Source organism: Amblyomma maculatum, chromosome 10, assembly GCF_055883805.1.
Source record: "Amblyomma maculatum isolate TAMU_Amacu chromosome 10, ASM5588380v1, whole genome shotgun sequence".
NCBI classification, from domain to species: Eukaryota; Metazoa; Arthropoda; class Arachnida; order Ixodida; family Ixodidae; genus Amblyomma; species Amblyomma maculatum.
Window position 1 is genome coordinate 167,232,234 of NC_139353.1, and position 18,048 is coordinate 167,250,281.

Genomic DNA, 18,048 nt, shown 5'->3' on the forward strand with positions numbered 1-18,048 from the left:
CCACAAATGTTTTTTTTTCAGCTATGCAAGCCCATATCCAACTTACGTTTCATATGTCTCTTTTGAGTGGATCTGATTGGCTGAAATGGCAAAAATGCATGCAGTAGGCCATCCATTTCTGGTGCTTCGGCCAGTCAGGTGTTACCAAAAGGGACATTTTCAACAGGGATGCAAGTGAGCATATGATGCTTGGTGGGTCCTTGTCTCATTTAGCATCATGCTACACTGTCATTCGAATATATTTGAACTGATTCGAATATGTAGTTGTGAAATGTGGACTAGTATTGATGCTTGTTGGTTTGAAGTTACAGACAGGCTGTACAACTAAGTTTTGCAAATATATAAATGCATCCTTTTCAGATCCACAAATATACCTGGAAGCTTTAGAGAAAGACTGGGTACCCAATTTGCATTGCAAAGGCATCAGTAGCAGCGGTCTTGCAGTGACGTATGTTGCATTGGCAGACTACATGATGCCTGTACATGCAGACACTTGCAAATGACCCTAAAGGGCAACTAGGGAAATGTGAAGTTGGCCTGTATCGATAGACTGCAACAGCCTAATCACAAAGAGCGCACTGCTATGAACCCTTTCACTGGCAAGTTTTTTTTTCTGACTGCTCCTCACTTCCTTCCAGGTTCTTTTTTTCATCTGAGTTACTTTCACCCGATTCAGAATTCGGTTTGGTTTGGTCAGAAATTCAGGAACTGTTGATTCACGATAACTCAATATTTCCTGAATTCTTTCATCTATCAATGCATGGATGAACCTGGCACACTGACTGACCATGACTCGCTGTTGAAGCAACAAAGCGACGTGGTGATGATAATGATGCAGATCTAAAAATACTATAGTTTAATATGAAGGCCCCGCCTTCTAAAGAATGGGTCCATGAGTCAGGGACTCGCCCGACTACTTGTCACAAATGCACAAGAATTCCATTCTGCTCCAAAATACCAATTGGTGAAATATGAGAGATGCCTTCACCCTGCAGTGGGTATAGTCTGGCTGATGATGATGATAAATACGCCAGTTTATTTCCGAGTCAGCAGAGAAGCACTTTGCAAAGATACAACACTGCACGCATCTGCAATGCGAAGCATGTGGTCGAGGCTCGTGACAGGATAATGCTTTGCTACAAAAGTAAGGAGCCAGTGCTTTTGCATGGCAAGACAAAACATAGTGGGGTGTAAAGATGGCAGTACAAAATACAGTGCTCCTCGTGTGGCCGCAACTCAAGCAAAAACCCCAGCTCAGGAGGCATCGCTTCCGTCTTCATCCTGGTATTGCTCTGCTCCACAGTCCATTACATCAGGATGCTTCGTGCCGCTCGCCAACAGCTAACAACGTGATCGCTCCCCAAGCAGGGCTCCCGCCAGACTCCCCCGATTCTTCCATTCTGTGCCTTTATCCACACTTTCTGCCGCGTCAAGCACAAGTCGCGCACCGCGATAACTTTTGCACGTGCGCAGTTCAGCTGCCCCTCCACGCGCTCAGACAGAAAATAGCACGTGCAGTTTAATTAAAAGACGAATTGAGACGATGGAGCCGCACATATATTTACGCTAAATGTTTTATGAATTTGTGAAGCCTCTTCGCAGACAATACGACATGTCAGCAATATTTTTTTTTACACGAGCAGTATCTAGAGTGACAGGGAGTTACGGGTATATTCAGGAGGAGAGATGAAATGCTAGTGTCACCGTTGGTAATCGATTTCTCAAGTGAAATGTACATGTCAGTATTGATTTTGCGAGTGCAGATCCCAAAAGTTATGCTGCACGGTCATTAATTTCAGAGTGGCGGCAAACTGGCCATTTTAATGAGGTCATTGCAAGTTTGATTCAACTGGTGCGAAGATTTTTTTTAAATCCAGCCCTTTGTTGACAGACGGTTTTTCTTTGGCCATAGCTCACCATCATTATCGTCATTAGCTGGACTATACCCACTACAGAACGAAGGCTTCTCTCATAATCCTTCAGTTAACCCGGTCTTGTGCTAGCTGCACCCACTTGACCCCTGAAAACTTACTAACCTTGTCCACCCACCTGACTTCCTGCCACCCCCTGCGACACTTGCCTTCACTTGGAATTCAATTTGTTACTCTTAGCGACCATCGGTTATCCTCTCTTTGCAATACATGTCCTGCTTGTGACTATTTCTTCTTAATTTCGACTAGAATGTCGTTATTTAGCGTTGATTTCTTGGACCCACTCTGCATGCTTCCTCTATAGACTACACTTACCATTTTCCATTCCTTAGCTCTATGCATCTACTTCAACTTAAGTATAAACCCTTTAATTAGCCTTCGCATTTGAGCTTCATAGATCAGTACTAGTAAGATGCAACTGTTATTTGCTTTTCTCCTGAGTTATACCGGTAAGCTGCTAGTCATGACCTGCAAGAACTTGCCAAATGCGCTCCATCCTAGACTTGTTCTACAGGTTTTCCTTCTGAATTTAATCCTAGTGCCAGCGGAAATAATCTGAGCGCCAACTGATACAATCTGCGCACCATGTAATTTAATTTGAGTGCCAAGCATTTAATAAAAGTGCCAGTGTATTTAATCCAAACGCCAACTCGAATAATGACAGCGCCAAACAATTTAATCAGAGTGCCAACGCAATTAATACAAGAGCCAGCGGATTTAATTCATATACGGAAAATGAATGCGGTAGAGGGCTCTAAAGCCCAAAGCATGAATTCCAGAAATAAATCGAAATTGAGATCACTTCGCAGACCATGCGACGCTTAAACGTCACATCTGCACGCACTAGTTCGCTTTGTTCTTGTATCTTGCAAAAACCAAGAACCACGCGCAGCTGAAAAACTGCAGTTTATGACACACCTCTTGCAGCTTTTAGTTTAGAGTCATGACAAGTGAATAAATATGCCTGTCATCTTCTAATCGGCTGGTTAAGCACTGTTTATTATGGGTTGTCATATGCAATGAATCTGCATGCCGATGGCATTTCGGCCTTCACACGACAGCCTGCTGTTTTTATGAAATGGCAACCGGTGCAGAAATGTATTTGTGTTTCTAATAATGATTCAACACCACTAGCAGAAAAGAAGGATTAGTTTAAAGCAGAGTTGGTTCAGGCGAGAAGATATGGAGCCAGAGAAACATATCTCATTTTACCGCTTTCTCAATTTTACACGGCCACTACTACGGAAAGAGAGAGCGCGCGCCGTTGCATTCAGTCTGGCTGTGACATGGCAAAGTGGCTGAAACTATGTACAGCAGAGCTTACAACCCAAACAGCAGTGCTTAATTTATCTGGGCGGCAGTCGTAGCGGCGTAGGTGGATAACAAACTACAGGCTTGTAAAAGCACAGAAGCGGCCGTCTTTGAGGTGCAATTTTATTTTCTGGGAGACATTAGGTTTAAAACACTTGCATCAAGGCAATGCTTGTCATAATACTGATGAAGGCTATCCTATAAGGTGACGGTTCGCTGATTCGGCGCATTGTCTGAAAGAAGATCTCAGTTTCGATTTATTTCTGGAATTCATGTTTTGTGCTTTGGAGCCCTCTATTGCATTCATTTTCCACATATGGATTAAATTGGTTGGCACACAGATCAAATTTGCCGGCGCTTGTATTAATTGTCTTAGCACTCGGATTAAATTACAGTTGAACCTGATTATAATGAAGTAGAACGAAAATTTGTTAGTTATATCGATATTACTTATAAAAGTGCGTGCCCATATTCTTGTAAATAAGTTTACTAATAAAGCTAAACAAAATGTCCTCTAATATGGGCAACACCAAGGTGTAAAAATGCACAATTTTAATTAAAAGCTTAGCATCAGCATGAAATCTCGTGTTGGAGAGCAAAATTGAATACTAGGAAGGTATGTTGCCTCCGCGCACAGTTTCCACGACGGAGCCAACAGTCTGTCGGGGAGCACAGCACGCGCGCAAGTGTCCGCAGCAGTGGCAGAGGCACGGCAGGGGCTCACGCCATGACGAGGCAGTGGTGATGACATGACAGTCAGATGCCTGTCAGTCGTTGCATGGTCAGACTCGAGCCGTGGCGGCGGCGACGATGCTCGAGTCCAGCTATGGTCAACAAACATCTAACCACTAACTACAGACCCATATCACTGTTGTTCACTTGTTGCAAACTTCTCGAACACATCATTCAGTATTTATCGGCGAATAGCTTTCTGTCACCGCAACAGCACGGGTGTCGAGCAGGTTTTTCTACAACACAATTATTAAAATTCTCGTATGATATAGTTCAGTTCAGTTCAGTTTTATTCCTTAAAGGGCAACTCCGGAGGTTTTTTGACATTCTAATATTCTAGTGAAAATTTTACTATAGGTTCTCCTCTCCGTCCTGACGCATTCTACGAAATTTGGGCGCCGTACGATAATCTGGTCACGCACAACACGGCTTTAAAATATGCTGTTTTCATGGCTTAAGTTGAGAGTATTTCTGCGGGCAACAGTGAGTCTCTGACGTCACAAACAGTATACCGGTGTTACTGTCCACTTCCCGAGTGATTATGAAATTGTGAGCCTTATATTGAAGTACCTCAGGCGTTTTATGCAATGCGTCATGATTTTCATACTTTTTTTTCACTATCCAACGCACGTACGAGTGTTTTTCTAATACTGAGTGTGACGTCACCATGTCGTCACCTAGGACGTCGTTTCTGGCCGCGAAAGCAGTTTCGGTTTCAATTTCCTATTTTTCTTTTTTTAAAAATACTTCTAATCGGAATTTCGAAAAACTGCTTTTTGTGTTGGAGTCAGGACATGCCGAAGAATGTAATTCAACTAAAAACACAAAATGATGAAAAAAACCCCGGAGTTGCCCTTTAAAGGCCCCCATTTCAGGGGGTGTTACATAAGGGGTGGGATTACATTTGTAGTGAGGAAAAAAAACAGCGATGGTAATTTAACATTGAAGGTGATCTGTTACGCGTTCTTGAAAAGCAGATGTTGAAGCGATGGCGACGATGTCATGGGGTAGGCCGTTCCAGTCCGTGGCTGCTCGAAGAAACAACGAAGCTGAAAACGTAGCAGTGCGTGATAGTGGGCGGGCAACTTGAAGGGGATGACTGGTGCGGTGAGATATGCGTGATGCGGCGGTGATATACGGTGCTTGATTGAGAGGAGAATAAAAGCATTTGTGATAAAGGGTGAGGCTAGCAATGCGACGACGTAAAGAGAGGGGTGGAAGTCCGGGTGTAGCTTTCAAGGATGAAACACTGACGTCATATGAGTTTGAGGAATGAATGAATCGGGCAGCACGATTCTGCACAGCTTCCAATGCGATGATTAGATATGCTTGATGTGGGCTCCAGATGGGGATGCATATTCTAATTTGGGTCTTATAAGTGATTTATACGCGAGCAATTTAACATGTGGTGGGGCAAGACGAAGGTGACGTTTTAGAAAACCGAGTGTTTTGTTTGATACTGAAATGATGTTACCGACATGAACCTGCCATGATAGATTAGAAGAGAGAGTGACTCCTAGATATTTATATGATTGTACTTGCTCAATCTGTGTGTTAGAAATTGAATAATGAAAGAGATATGGATTGTGACGACGAGTGAAGAACATGAGTTTACATTTACTAGGATTGAGGGACATTAGCCAGTTATTACACCAATTTAGTACGTTGTTAAGCTCTGTCTGAAGAGTGTATTGATCGTGACAGTTATTAATGGTGCGGTAAATAACACAATCATCTGCGAAAATTCGAATACTACAGGAAACATGCAGGGGCAAGTCGTTAATATATATTAAGAATAGGAGGGGACCGAGGACACAACCTTGTGGGACGCCTGAAGTAACCGGGAGAGATGTAGACAGATGGCCGTTAAGATATACTGACTGAGAACGGTTAGTTAGGAATTCTTCAATCCATTTGAGAATATTAGGGGTAGGTTCAGCTTTGAGAGTTTTAGTAATAGCCGGCGGTGGGGAACTTTATCAAAAGCTTTGGCGAAATCAAGAAAGATGGTGTCGGTCTGCATATTACGGTCTAGATTAGTGTGCAAGTCGTGAAGGAAAAGCGCTAGTTGGGTTTCGCAAGAGATGCCCTTACGAAACCCGTGTTGTGAAGGGTGAAAAAAATGGTTTCGGTCCGAGAAGTTTACGATTTGTGAGTAGATGATATGTTCCATGATTTTACAAGGCGCACTAGTCAATGAAATGGGGCGGTAATTCAAGGGCGAGTCTCTGTTACCTGATTTGTAGACTGGAACGACCTTCCCCGTTTTCCAATCAAGAGGCAAAATTCCTGAGGAGAGTGACTGTGAGAAAATGAAACATAAATATGATGCACAAATTGATTCCACATTTTTCAATAGTTTTGAATTAATCAGGTCCATACCAGCTGATGATGAAAGTTTCATTTTATGAATTATGGATGAAATGCCTTCTTCGACGAACGTGACTGCCGGCAGGGGGGTTTCTAAGTTAAAGGGTGGTAATTGGGAAGGTGCGTCGAGTTCGGTAGTGAACACAGATGTGAATGCATGGTTAAATATTTCTGCGCAATCATGGTCAGTCACCGCTTCATGTGAATCATTCGTCAGTTTAATATCGGGAGGATGTGTTGGGTTTAAAACTTGCCAGAATTGCTTGGGGTTTCTTATAAGTAAGTTTGGTAAGTCATTGTGATAAAATGAGTACTTGGCGTTACGAACAGAAAGTAGGTATGATTTTTCGGCCTCGAAGTATTTTTTCCATGCGGCAGGCGTGTCGTTTCGTTTGGCGGTACGAAACGATCGTTTCTTTTTGTTTTCGAGTCGTTTTAAGTGCTGGGTAAACCACGATTAGTATGAAAGGTAATCCTTGGTACGAACATATTAGTGAGACGATTTAATTTGTTCTTGAATATCAGCCAGTTTTCATGAATTGAGCGAGTGTGAAATGCGGATACGTATTCAGGAAAAAAGGTGTTAAGTTCTTCAGTTATTGCATTATAGTTACCCTTATCGTAGAGTTGTATCGTTTTATCGGATGTCTGTTTTTGAGTCGAGGTAAATGAGAATAAAGCATGCATGACTTTGTGATCGCTGATTTCAGGAAGGTAACTGATGGATGATACATTCTCGGGGCTGCTTGTTAGTATCAGGTCGAGCTTGTTTGCTGATTCTCGTGAGACACGGGTTGGTTGGGAAATTAATTGAGTGAGGTTAAAATTTAAACAGACATCGATGAAGTTCTTCGCCTCTGCATGACACGTTATTGTGGAACTAGCTATGTTCTGCCAATCAATATCCGGGTAGTTAAAATCACCAAAAAGAAGAATACGGGCATTTGGATATGTGAAAACAAGTTTATGAAGGATGTTGTTCAGATGACGTGGGAAGTCTGGATTAGCCTGGGGGGGCCTGTAGCAAACGCCAAGCAGAACTGTTACGGGGGGAGCGCGACAGATGAGCCATATGGCTTCAATGTCGGATGCGACGTCAACAGCAGTGCATGATATGCCTCGATGAATGGCAACGAGAACACCGCCCCCCCGTTTGCCTTTTCGATCATTTCGATACACTTCGTAGTTGGGTAAATCGGCCAAAATTTCCGCATCCGTTACGTCACTATTTAGCCAAGTTTCTGTTAGTATTAGTATGTTGCTCCCGGATGACGACATGATATTTGATATGAGTTCGCGCTTTGGAAGAAGACTACGGATGTTAGTGAATATTGTCGAAAACGAGAGAACATTGTGCGGTGGAGCGGGTCGACGATTTGTTAAAGTTTTGTGACGGGGCAATTGCTATGCTATTTCCTTAAAGGTCAACTCCGGTGGTTTTTCCATCATTTTCTGTTTTCCTTGAATTACATTCCTCGGCACGTCCTGACTTCAACACAAAAAACCGTTTTTCGAAATTCCAATTAGAAGTATTTTTAAAAAAGAAAAACAGCAAATCGAAACCGAAGCTGCTTTCACGGCCAGAAACGACGTCCCAGGTGACGAAATGGTGACGTCACACTCAGTATTAGAAAAACACTCGTACGTGAATTGGATGGTGAAAATAACGTATGGAAATCATGAAGCATTGCATAAAATGTTTGAGGTAGTTCAATATAAGCCTCACAATTTCATAATCATGCGGGAAGGGGACAGTAACGCCGGTATACTGTTTGTGACGTCAGAAACTCGGTGTTGCCGGCAGAAATAGTCTCAACTTAAGCCATGAAAATAGCATATTTTAAAGTCGTGTTGCGCGCGAACGGATTATCGTACGGCGCCCAAATTTTGTAGAATGCGTCAGGACGGAGAGGAGAATATACTGTAAAATTTTGATTAGAATATTAGAATGTCAAAAAACCTCCGGAGTTGCCCTTTAACGGCTTGGGATGATGCGTCAAATACGTAGCGTTTTGAGCCGATGTGCAGGGTTTTGAAGCGCAAGGAGTACTTGTTAGAATTGGCAAACGCTAGCAACTGTTTACGCGCGTGTCGAACGGTCCTCTCCGATACTGTAGTTTGTGTCTTTCAATTTACGGCCATTTGATAACAGTGCGTCTTTGGTTTTATGAGATAGGAATTTTACGATTACGGGACGAATTCGGTCGGTTGAATGATTTCCGAGGCGATGCGCTCTTTCAATGTCGTTAGGTTCCAAGGTTATATCAAGATTATTGCGGCAAACATCAATGACTAGTTTTTCTGACTCAGCCCACGTTTCAGCGCTAGCAGGATCAGGGGTGCCATAGAAAATAAGGTTATTCCGACGTGATTGGTTTTCCGCGTCATCCAGGCGTGTTTCTAGTTCTTTAATCTTTTTAGCTTGGTCGATTGTGGTTGACTGCATTATTTCAATATCGTTTTTGAGGTGAAGAAGTGTTTGGTAATGCGTTTCGAGATCGGCCATTCGTTTGTCTAGGCTTGCTATGGTTTGATCTGTTGTGTACAGCTGTGTTTTGAGGCCCTGTATTTCCGTAATCAACAGGGTCTGTCCCGCGTTTAGCTTGTGTAGTTCAGCGAGTACAGCAGCGTTGCCCTCAGGACCAGGGTTAGTCTCAACGTCACCTGATAGCATGAATAAGGAATGGATTACGTGAGCACACTCAACGGCAATGGCGACACAGCAGTGCGGGCAGGGAAACTGCACCAAGATATAATTACTGGATTTTTTTAGCGAAGAGGGCATACGGTGTACTGACCTGCATCGCAAAGGTAAGCGGATTAGGTGGCTGCGCTGTGGTGCAGTCACCGAGCCCACGAAGCGGTGTCAGCGGGTGAAGCTCTTTTATACATGTTGGCATTGTTGCTGATGTCGATGTGGCCATCCATGGTACTGTGATTTCCGGTGTGTGCAGCTCCTCTGGCGGCATATCCAGTAGGGACGAGCACTCGCCGGGCGGTGGATGGTAGGAGCCAGGGTCATCTCCAGTGTACGGTAGTGCGCACACCGATGACGCCCCCGTAGACAGGCCTGCCAGGGACGGCAGCAGCAGGCTGGCAAATGCGAGGACGGTCGTCTGCATCGCAAAGGTAAGCGGATTAGGTGGCTGCGCTGTGGTGCAGTCACCGAGCCCACCTTAGCCTCAACACTAAACAGCCACGGTCAGCTTGATGCCATCTTCATCGATTACTCAAAAGCATTCGATACGGTAAGCCATAAAAAACCACTACTGAAACTAGCTGCAATTTTTTTCCGGTAATAAATTAATTGACTGGATATCTGTTTACCTGCACTTAAGATTTCAATCCGTCACTTTTAATAGTAAACAGTCTTCTACAGCTCATGTCACGTCGGGGGTGTCGCAAGGCTCCGTATTAGGGCCACTCTTATTTATCATATTGTGAAAGAAGGCTAGGTTGAGACGGCAAGGTCGTGACGGCAAGGCCAGCGATGCCTTGTCTAGCGTTTTAATCCGATGACAGAACCCAGGCGCGTGTCGGAGCCGGCGCCGCGGGACGATGATGATGGTATGTACAAATGAAAGAGGAAGATCATGGCATGTACAAATTAAAGAACATCCACGGAAGGCTCACACAATCTGCCCGGGGGGTCGGAAGCGGCCAGCCTGGCCGCTCCTAACTAAGCGATGCATCGCGGCGCACAAACGGTTTCAAGCGAGACACATGAACAATTTCAGTTCCACGGTGGCGTCGATCAGCTGGGGGATCAACAGGCGTCACTTTGTAGTTCACTGGGGAAGTTTGGCTTATGATCTCATAGGGACCTACGTAGCGGTGGTGGAATTTGTCACTAAGGCCAGAGGTGCGCAATGGTGTGTAAAGCAGTACTTCGTCACAAGGACGAAAAGAGACCACTCGATGTGTAGAATCATAGCGAGTCTTACGGACTTCCTGGCACGCTGCCGTGTTGAGTCGGGCAAGATGACGGCATCTGGCCACACGAGATAAAATTGGGTAGGTACTGATGTGGAGTAGTCGGGCGTAGAGAAGAAGGAAGCGTCGAAAATTGTAGTGGGAGGACGGCCATAAACAAGGAAAAATGGAGAGTAACCGGTAGTTCGCTGTACTGCTGTATTATAGGCGAATGTGACGAATGGTAGAATAGTATCCCAATTTCGATGATCTGGTGTGATGTACATTGATATCATGTCCAACAAGGTGCGATGAAATCGCTCAGTCAGACCGTTAGTCTGGGGATGGTAGCTTGAGTTTGTCTTATGAAGGGTGGATGAGGCGTGAAGAACAGCGGCAACGACTTTCGATAAGAAGGCTGCACCGCGGTCACTTAGGAGCACCCGAGCATCGCCATGTCGTAATACAATTTATCGCAAAAAGAAATTTGCTACTTCTTCAGCGGAACCAGTCGGTACAGGTGCTGTCTCAGCGTAACGTGTGAGGTGGTCGACAGCTGTTATAATCCAATGGTTACCCTCATAGGAGAGAGGTAGGGGACCATATAAGTCGATGCCGACTACGTCGAATGGCGTGGTGGGACAAGGAAGAGGTTGTAGAAGGCCAGCGGGCGAAGAAGTCAGCCGTTTGCGACGTTGGCACAGAGGGCAGGATGCGACGTATTTGGCAACGGTGGAAGATAAGCCAGGCCAAAAGAATCGTTTTCTCACGCGGTCGTAGGTTTTGTCAAAACCAAGGTGACCTGCAGTAGCGTCATCGTGGAGAGCCGCCAGTATACGTGGGCGAAGCACACGCGGCGCGACTGGGATCCAGCGAGTTCCATCAGGGCAATACACGTAGCGGAGTAGGATGCCATCTTCGAGCTTGAAATTGCGAAGCTGTCGGCGAAGCCTAGCATTGGGCGGGTCCGAAGCGCCGATAAGGCGGTCGATGATAGGACGGCAGTAGGCATCGGCTAATTGCTGTGAGCGGAGAGCGTGCTTGTTCTCAGAGTCGTCAAAATAAACGGTTGTGATATACGTCGGGCAAAGAGATGGTCGGCTCTGGTCAGAGGTGGAAATGAATTGTGAAGAAAAGCAGCAAGCGGATTCCGAAAGGGGACAGCGAGAGAGAGCGTCGGCGTCTTGGTGTTGGCGACCAGATTTATAAGTGACGTCGAAATGGTATTCTTGCAGGCGTAGAATCCAGCGGCCAAGTCGGCCTGTTAAATTTTTGAGTGAAGACAACCAGCAAAGAGCATGGTGGTCGGTCACAACTGTGAAGTGCCGACCGTATAGGTAAGGGCGAAATTTTTCGACAGCCCAGACGACAGCAAGACACTCCTGCTCGGTAATGGTGTAGTTTTTCTCAGCTGGAGTGAGAGTCCGACTGGCAAAGGCAATCACTTTCTCACGCGATGTTGCATCACGCTGCAGAAGTACAGCGCCAAGACCGTGACCACTGGCATCGGTGTGCAGGATAGTTGGAGCGCTGTCACTGAAGTGGCCAAGAACAGGATCTGATGTGAGGGCGTGCTTGAGGTCATTAAAAGCAGCTTCGCACTGCTCAGTCCACACGAAAGGGCTGCATGCTTTAAGTAGCTCATGAAGTGTTGCAGCAATAGTTGCAAAATGCCTTATAAAACGCCGGAAGTAGGACGCGAGGCCGAGGAAACTGCGCAAATCTGTAATCCGTTGTGGACGAGCAAAGTTCAAGACCGCGATTATTTTTTCAGGATCTGGGCGAATGCCGTCATGGCTGACCAGATGTCCCAATATTCTAATTTCCTTCTGTGCAAAGTGGCACTTCTTGGTGTTGAGCTGAAGGCCTGCCGAAGCGAGACAGGTGAGGACTTCATTCAGGCGCGTGAGATGGTCATTAAAGGTTGCCGAAAAGATAACAATGTCGTCCAAGTAACACAAACAGGTTCTCCATTTTAGGCCACAAAGTACAGTGTCGATCATTCTTTCAAATGTCGCTGGTGCGTTACAAGGTCCGAAAGGCATAACATTAAATTCGTAAAGGCCATCGGGTGTTGCGAAAGCGGTTTTTTCTTTGTCGTCCTCGTGCATAGGTATTTGCCAATAACCTGAGCGAAGGTCCAAGGTCGAGAAATATTCGGAGCCTTGGAGGGAGTCAAGGGCGTCATCAATTCGCGGCATCGGATATACATCTTTGCGGGTAATTTTGTTGAGTGCGCGGTAATCAACACCAAAGCGTACCGAGCCGTCCTTTTTTTTAACTAGCACTACTGGGGAGGACCATGGGCTTGTTGAAGGACGAATTATATTGCGATGAAGCATGTCATTTACATTTTCTTCAATTACTTTTCGTTCAGAGAGGGAAACCCGATAAGGCCGTCGTCGAACGATAAAGTTACCTTCAGTAATGATGCGATGGTGCGCAACACTAGTCCGTCCCAGTGGTGTGGAAGTGGCATCAAAAATGGCTTGGTGGTGTCGAAGCAATGTCAGCAGTTCTTGGCGTTGGTTCGGCGTCAGTTTAGGATTAATAGTCTTTGTGAGAACAGAAAGAGAGACGTCTGACGAAACACGTTGCTGAGACGGAGGGGCGGTGAGCATCATCAGGGAAAAAGGTTGAACATCCACCATACAATTCAGAGAAGTTCCTTTTGGGAGCACGAGGGATTCACGTGAAGTGTTAGTGGCCACTACTGTCGCTGAGCCGTTGTGGAACCAGACAAGACTTGACGGGAAGGCGATGCCGCGTGCAAGATGACTATATGATGGTGCTATGAGTACGTCCCCGTCAGTGATGTGGTCAGAAACAACAGTAAGTAGTTTTTCGCACTGAGGAGGCAAAACAGTATCAGCGGCGGCAACGAGGGGATGATGTCGTTCAGAAAAGTCAGATGAAAAATCGCTGTCTGTCATATGGATAACACGGTCACCACAAGAAATTAACGCTGAAGCGGTTGACAAAAAATCCCATCCGAAAATCATGAGATGCGCACAAGGCGAGAGCACAGCAAACTGCACATGATGGCGGATGCCGTCGATAACAACTCGTACGGTGCACTTCGCTGAAGGGCGCAAAGGGACGTTATTGGCTCCACGGAGTTGAGGCCCATCATATGGGGTTGTCACTTTTCGCAAACGGTAGCACAAATCAGCGTGAATGACAGAAATTGCAGCCCCTGTATCAATCAAAGCTTCAACCGGTACACCTTCAGCGATAACACCAATAACGTTATACTGGCGATCAGGAGGACTTTTAGTAAGTTCGCAGCGTGCAGTTTGACCTCCGGAAACTGCAACACTTAGTTTTCCGGATGGCAGACAGGGAGACCGGTTGCGGGGCGGAGAGGGGAAACTGAGCGGCGGTATGGGGATGTGGACCGGCGTCGGGATACATGGTTCCCACGAGGCTCAGAGGAAGATACTGGAGGTGGGGAGGATCTTCGAGGTGGGCTTGGAATAGACCGGCGTTGATAATATGAGGTTGAAGGCATGTCGCATTCGAAGGTGTCGTAACCACGGCGCTCGTTCTGAAGGCGGCGACGACAGAAGCGGGATATATGTCCTCTAATACCACAGTAATAGCAGACTGGTCGGGGGGGACGCCAAGGTGCGTAATTGGGTTGTGTCGGTTGAGCCATCGCCATTGCATTGATGTGATTGTATGTTGGTGCCGGTCGGGGCGGGGGATCCAAAGAAGGGGGGGATGCAGCGACGTGCGCGTAGGTCGGCGCTGGGCGGATTGCAGAAGGTTCAGATGTCATAGGGCGGCTGATGGTAGCTAACTCTTCTTTAATCATGTTGCGGAGAACGGCGTCATTAGGAGGTGCGGAAGAATGGTCGCACCCATGTCGACAGAAAGGATTGAGGGCTTGAAGCTCCTCGCGGATAATTGCTCGAATCATTGCCCGCAGATCAAGGTCAGCAGAGGTCGGACCAGTTGCGAAGCCGGGCTGTAGTCGAGAGGACTGCAGCTGGTCGAGGCGTTGACAGGTCGTAATAATTGAATCAACACTTGAAGGATTCTGGGCAACTAAGGTGTGATATGCCATAGCATTGATCCCTTTTAAGACGTGGTGCACACGTTCAGGTTCCGTCATGGTGGGACTAGTGCGCCGACAAAGTGCAAGAACAGCCTCTATGTAAGACGCATATGATTCATCGGGACCTTGAAGGCGGGAAGCGAGCTTGTTTCTCGCGATCTCAGTCCAAACTGCCGGGTCGGCGAAGTATTGTCGGAATTGCTGTTTGAAAGTGGTCCAGTTAGTAGTGTGGGGTTCGCGATAAATGAACCAGTTTCTGGCGACCTCAATTAGATAGAACGACACGTTGAGGAATTTTAAAGCATCGTCCCACCGGTTATAGGCACTGCAGCGTTCATATGTGTCGAGCCAGTCGTCCACGTCTTCGTCACGACGACCAGCGAACAGCGGTGGGTCGCTTTGACGTGTGGGCAGAGTCGGAGGCGTCGGTGCAGCTGAGGTAGAGGGTCCGGCCGGGTCGGGATTTCTCTCGGTGGACATGATTATGGTGGTAGTTGCCAAACGACGACCGGAACGTAGCTCCAGTGAGAGGCAGCAAGGGGATCGAATTCGACCTCCACCACTTGTGAAAGAAGGCTAGGTTGAGACGGCAAGGTCGTGACGGCAAGGCCAGCGATGCCTTGTCTAGCGTTTTAATCCGATGGCAGAACCCAGGCGCGTGCCGGAGCCGGCGCCGCGGGACGATGATGATGGTATGTACAAATGAAAGAGGAAGATCATGGCATGTACAAATTAAAGAACATCAACGGAAGGCTCACAATATATATAAATGACGTCACTCAAGTAACCAGGGGCGCACCAGTGAAAATACGCCTGTATGCAGATGACTGCGTTCTATACTGTAACATTTGTACTCGTTATGGCCAAAAAGGGCTCAATAACGTCTTTTCATCGTTTTCAGACTGGAGTAACACATGGCAGATTTCATATTGCCATGTGTTACTAATACTTACTAATACTTTTGCTTACTGCTTTTGCTTACTAATACTTACTGTTACTTTTGCTAATATGAACCAACTCGCCCAGAAGAAAGTACTTATTTTCATTTATTGAAGCCTTAAAGGCCCGAGGGCATTACATAAGGCGGGGGCTATAACATTGTATAACAGCATACGAACACCAGTTCAAGAAGCAAAAACAAGGAAAGAAAACGAAACCAACCAACAAACAAACATTAACAAAATAGACAAGAGCAGGCTAGTGTGCATTGTCAAATAGAACACTGAAGGTGACTCATTAGTTTTGCTCGGAAAATTTCACGATCTTTGCATGAAGCAATAACGTCCGGTAGAGCATTCCATTGGGCTATTGCATCTGGAAAGAAAGAGTTATTCATATCTGCAGTGCGGCCAAAAATCAGTTTTGACGGGTGATTGTGATTAAGTCGACGGGACATTCTTGAGGGAGGTTGCAGGAGAGGGTGCCGGTTGTGAGGATGGTAAAAAAAAGAATGAAGGAGGCAGAGACGTGATATAATGCGGCGTGATTGAAGGCTTGGGAGGGAAAGAGTTCGTTTTAGTGCTGTGATGCTGGTTTCACGTGAGTACTGTGACATGATAAATCGCGCGGCATGGTTTTGGATGGCCTCTAGATTATTAGCGAGGTACGCTTGTGAAGGGTGCCAGATGGACGAAGCGTACTGTAGTTTTGGACGAACATAGGTCTGGAATGCGAGCTGTCGGATTTGGGGTGGTGCTGATTGTATATTTCTCCGTAAGTAACCAAGAGTGCGTGAAGCCTGCGAGCATATTGTTTCAATGTGAGTAACCCATGATAAAGTTGATGTTAGGTGGACGCCAAGGTATTTATAAGATAACGTTCGAGCAATGGGAGTCGAACTGATACGATATGTGCTTTTATCAGAGCTGCGCTTATGAGAGACATGGATTGACGTTTGCTTAAGTTAAGCGGCATGTGCCATTGCTCACACCATGATACAACCGTGGCGATGTCATTTTGCAACCTAATGGTGTCCTCAGGGCCTTTGATAGCGTTATAATTGACACAGTTGAAGTTTTGTTTTTATGTTAGTTGGTAGGTCGTTAATGCATATGAGAAATAATAACGGCGACAATCTAGCGCCCTGAGGGACACCTGATGTTACGTCAATTAGCGATGAGTTATGGCTGTTGGCGGATGTAAACTGTACACGGCCTTTCAGGAAGTGCTCAAGCCAGATGAGTAATGTCTGCGGGATTCCAAGGGAGGCAAGTTTAACTAGTAGATGATTATGGGGAACACGAGAAATATGGCGTCAATTTGTAAGTGGTCGTCCGTGTACTGAAGGATGTCGTGTGTGAATTCGGCGAGTTGAGTTTCACATGACAGAAACTTGCGAAAGCCATGTTGAAGCGGATAAAAGTATTTCAGTGATTCAAGGTGAGTGATTAGATTTGATGCTATCACGCGTTCCAGGAGTTCGGACGCAATGCTTGTGAGCGAAATTGGTCGGTAGTTATTAGCTTTTGATCTATCGCCGGATTTAAAAATGGGAATTATTTTTGCTTTTTTCCAATCGTGAAGGACTTCGCCATTGCTAAGCGACTGTGTGAATAACACGCAGAGTATCTTGCTTGATATTGCGATAGTATTTTTTAACATTTTGGGGCTGATTTGGTCGCAGCCAGCTGACGATGATAGTTTGAGGGATTTAATCAAATTTGCTATCCCATCAGGATTGATTTGTATTTCAGGCATTAGAGTAATCGATAAGTCGGTAAATAAGGGGATATCGGCGTTAGGGGTAGAAAATACTGATGAGAAGTAATTGTTTAGGGCCGACGCACATTTATCAATCCCAATAGGTTGCTCGTCTGCATCTAAGAGTTCTATTTGGTTTATGTGGTTTTCTGGGGAGAGAATTCGCCAGAATTTGCTTGGATTTGACTGCAGAATTGACAAGAGGTCAGAAGAAAAAACATTTTTTTTTAGAAGCTTTTAATTCTTTCACATAACAATTCGCACTACGTCGATATCGCTCCCATGAGTTTTGATTGTTGGCTTGTTTAGCATTTCGGTAGAGGCGTTTTTTCTTATTAAGCAGGCGTTTTAGACGATTATTGAACCATTGGTTGTTTGAATCACTCTTTACGAGGATGGTCGGAATATATGAGGATTGCAGATTTAACACTACATTTTTATATAATTCCCAGTTCGTGTTAACGGAACGAGCAGAGTATTCAGAGAATGAGGATTGAAATCTGGGTCAGTTGGTACATAGTCAGAGAATAAAAACCAGCCAAGGGACGAGGACGAAGAAAGACGAAGTACACACGGAAGCTGGAACTAACAACTGTGCTTTATTGAAATAATAACATTTCCCAAGAAACCTTGCAAGGCATGCGCAGCTCGACGTGCAACACACAGCATAAAAGTGACAAACAAAAAACAACAACGCTTCGGAGATAGCTAAGATACTAGGGTCTTTGAGATAAATAACTTATTTCTTTCTGCATCAACGATATGGATGCTGTGCTAATACAATTATCTCCATGCATACTTATGTGATACGCTTCAAGAACTTCGCGCTCTACCTTACCCTTGCCCCTACCAAGAAATGTGACGTTTGAAAACAGCGGATAACAACCGCAATCCCTACAATGGCGAGACAAAGTTTTAGCTCCACTGATGTGTGACAAAGAGTTGTGATGCTCTCGCAGCCTATCATTAATACACCGGCCAGTTTGGCCAATGTAAACTTTTTCGCATGTTAGAGGAATCTTATAAATAACA

The 18,048-nt window shown here is 45.5% G+C and overlaps 1 pseudogene; it reads right to left on the reverse strand.

Annotated features, from left to right (window-relative positions):
- Positions 1-8,279: 8,279 nt before the first annotated feature.
- On the reverse strand, positions 8,280-9,513 carry LOC146177872 (uncharacterized; annotated as a pseudogene).
- Positions 9,514-18,048: the final 8,535 nt, after the last annotated feature.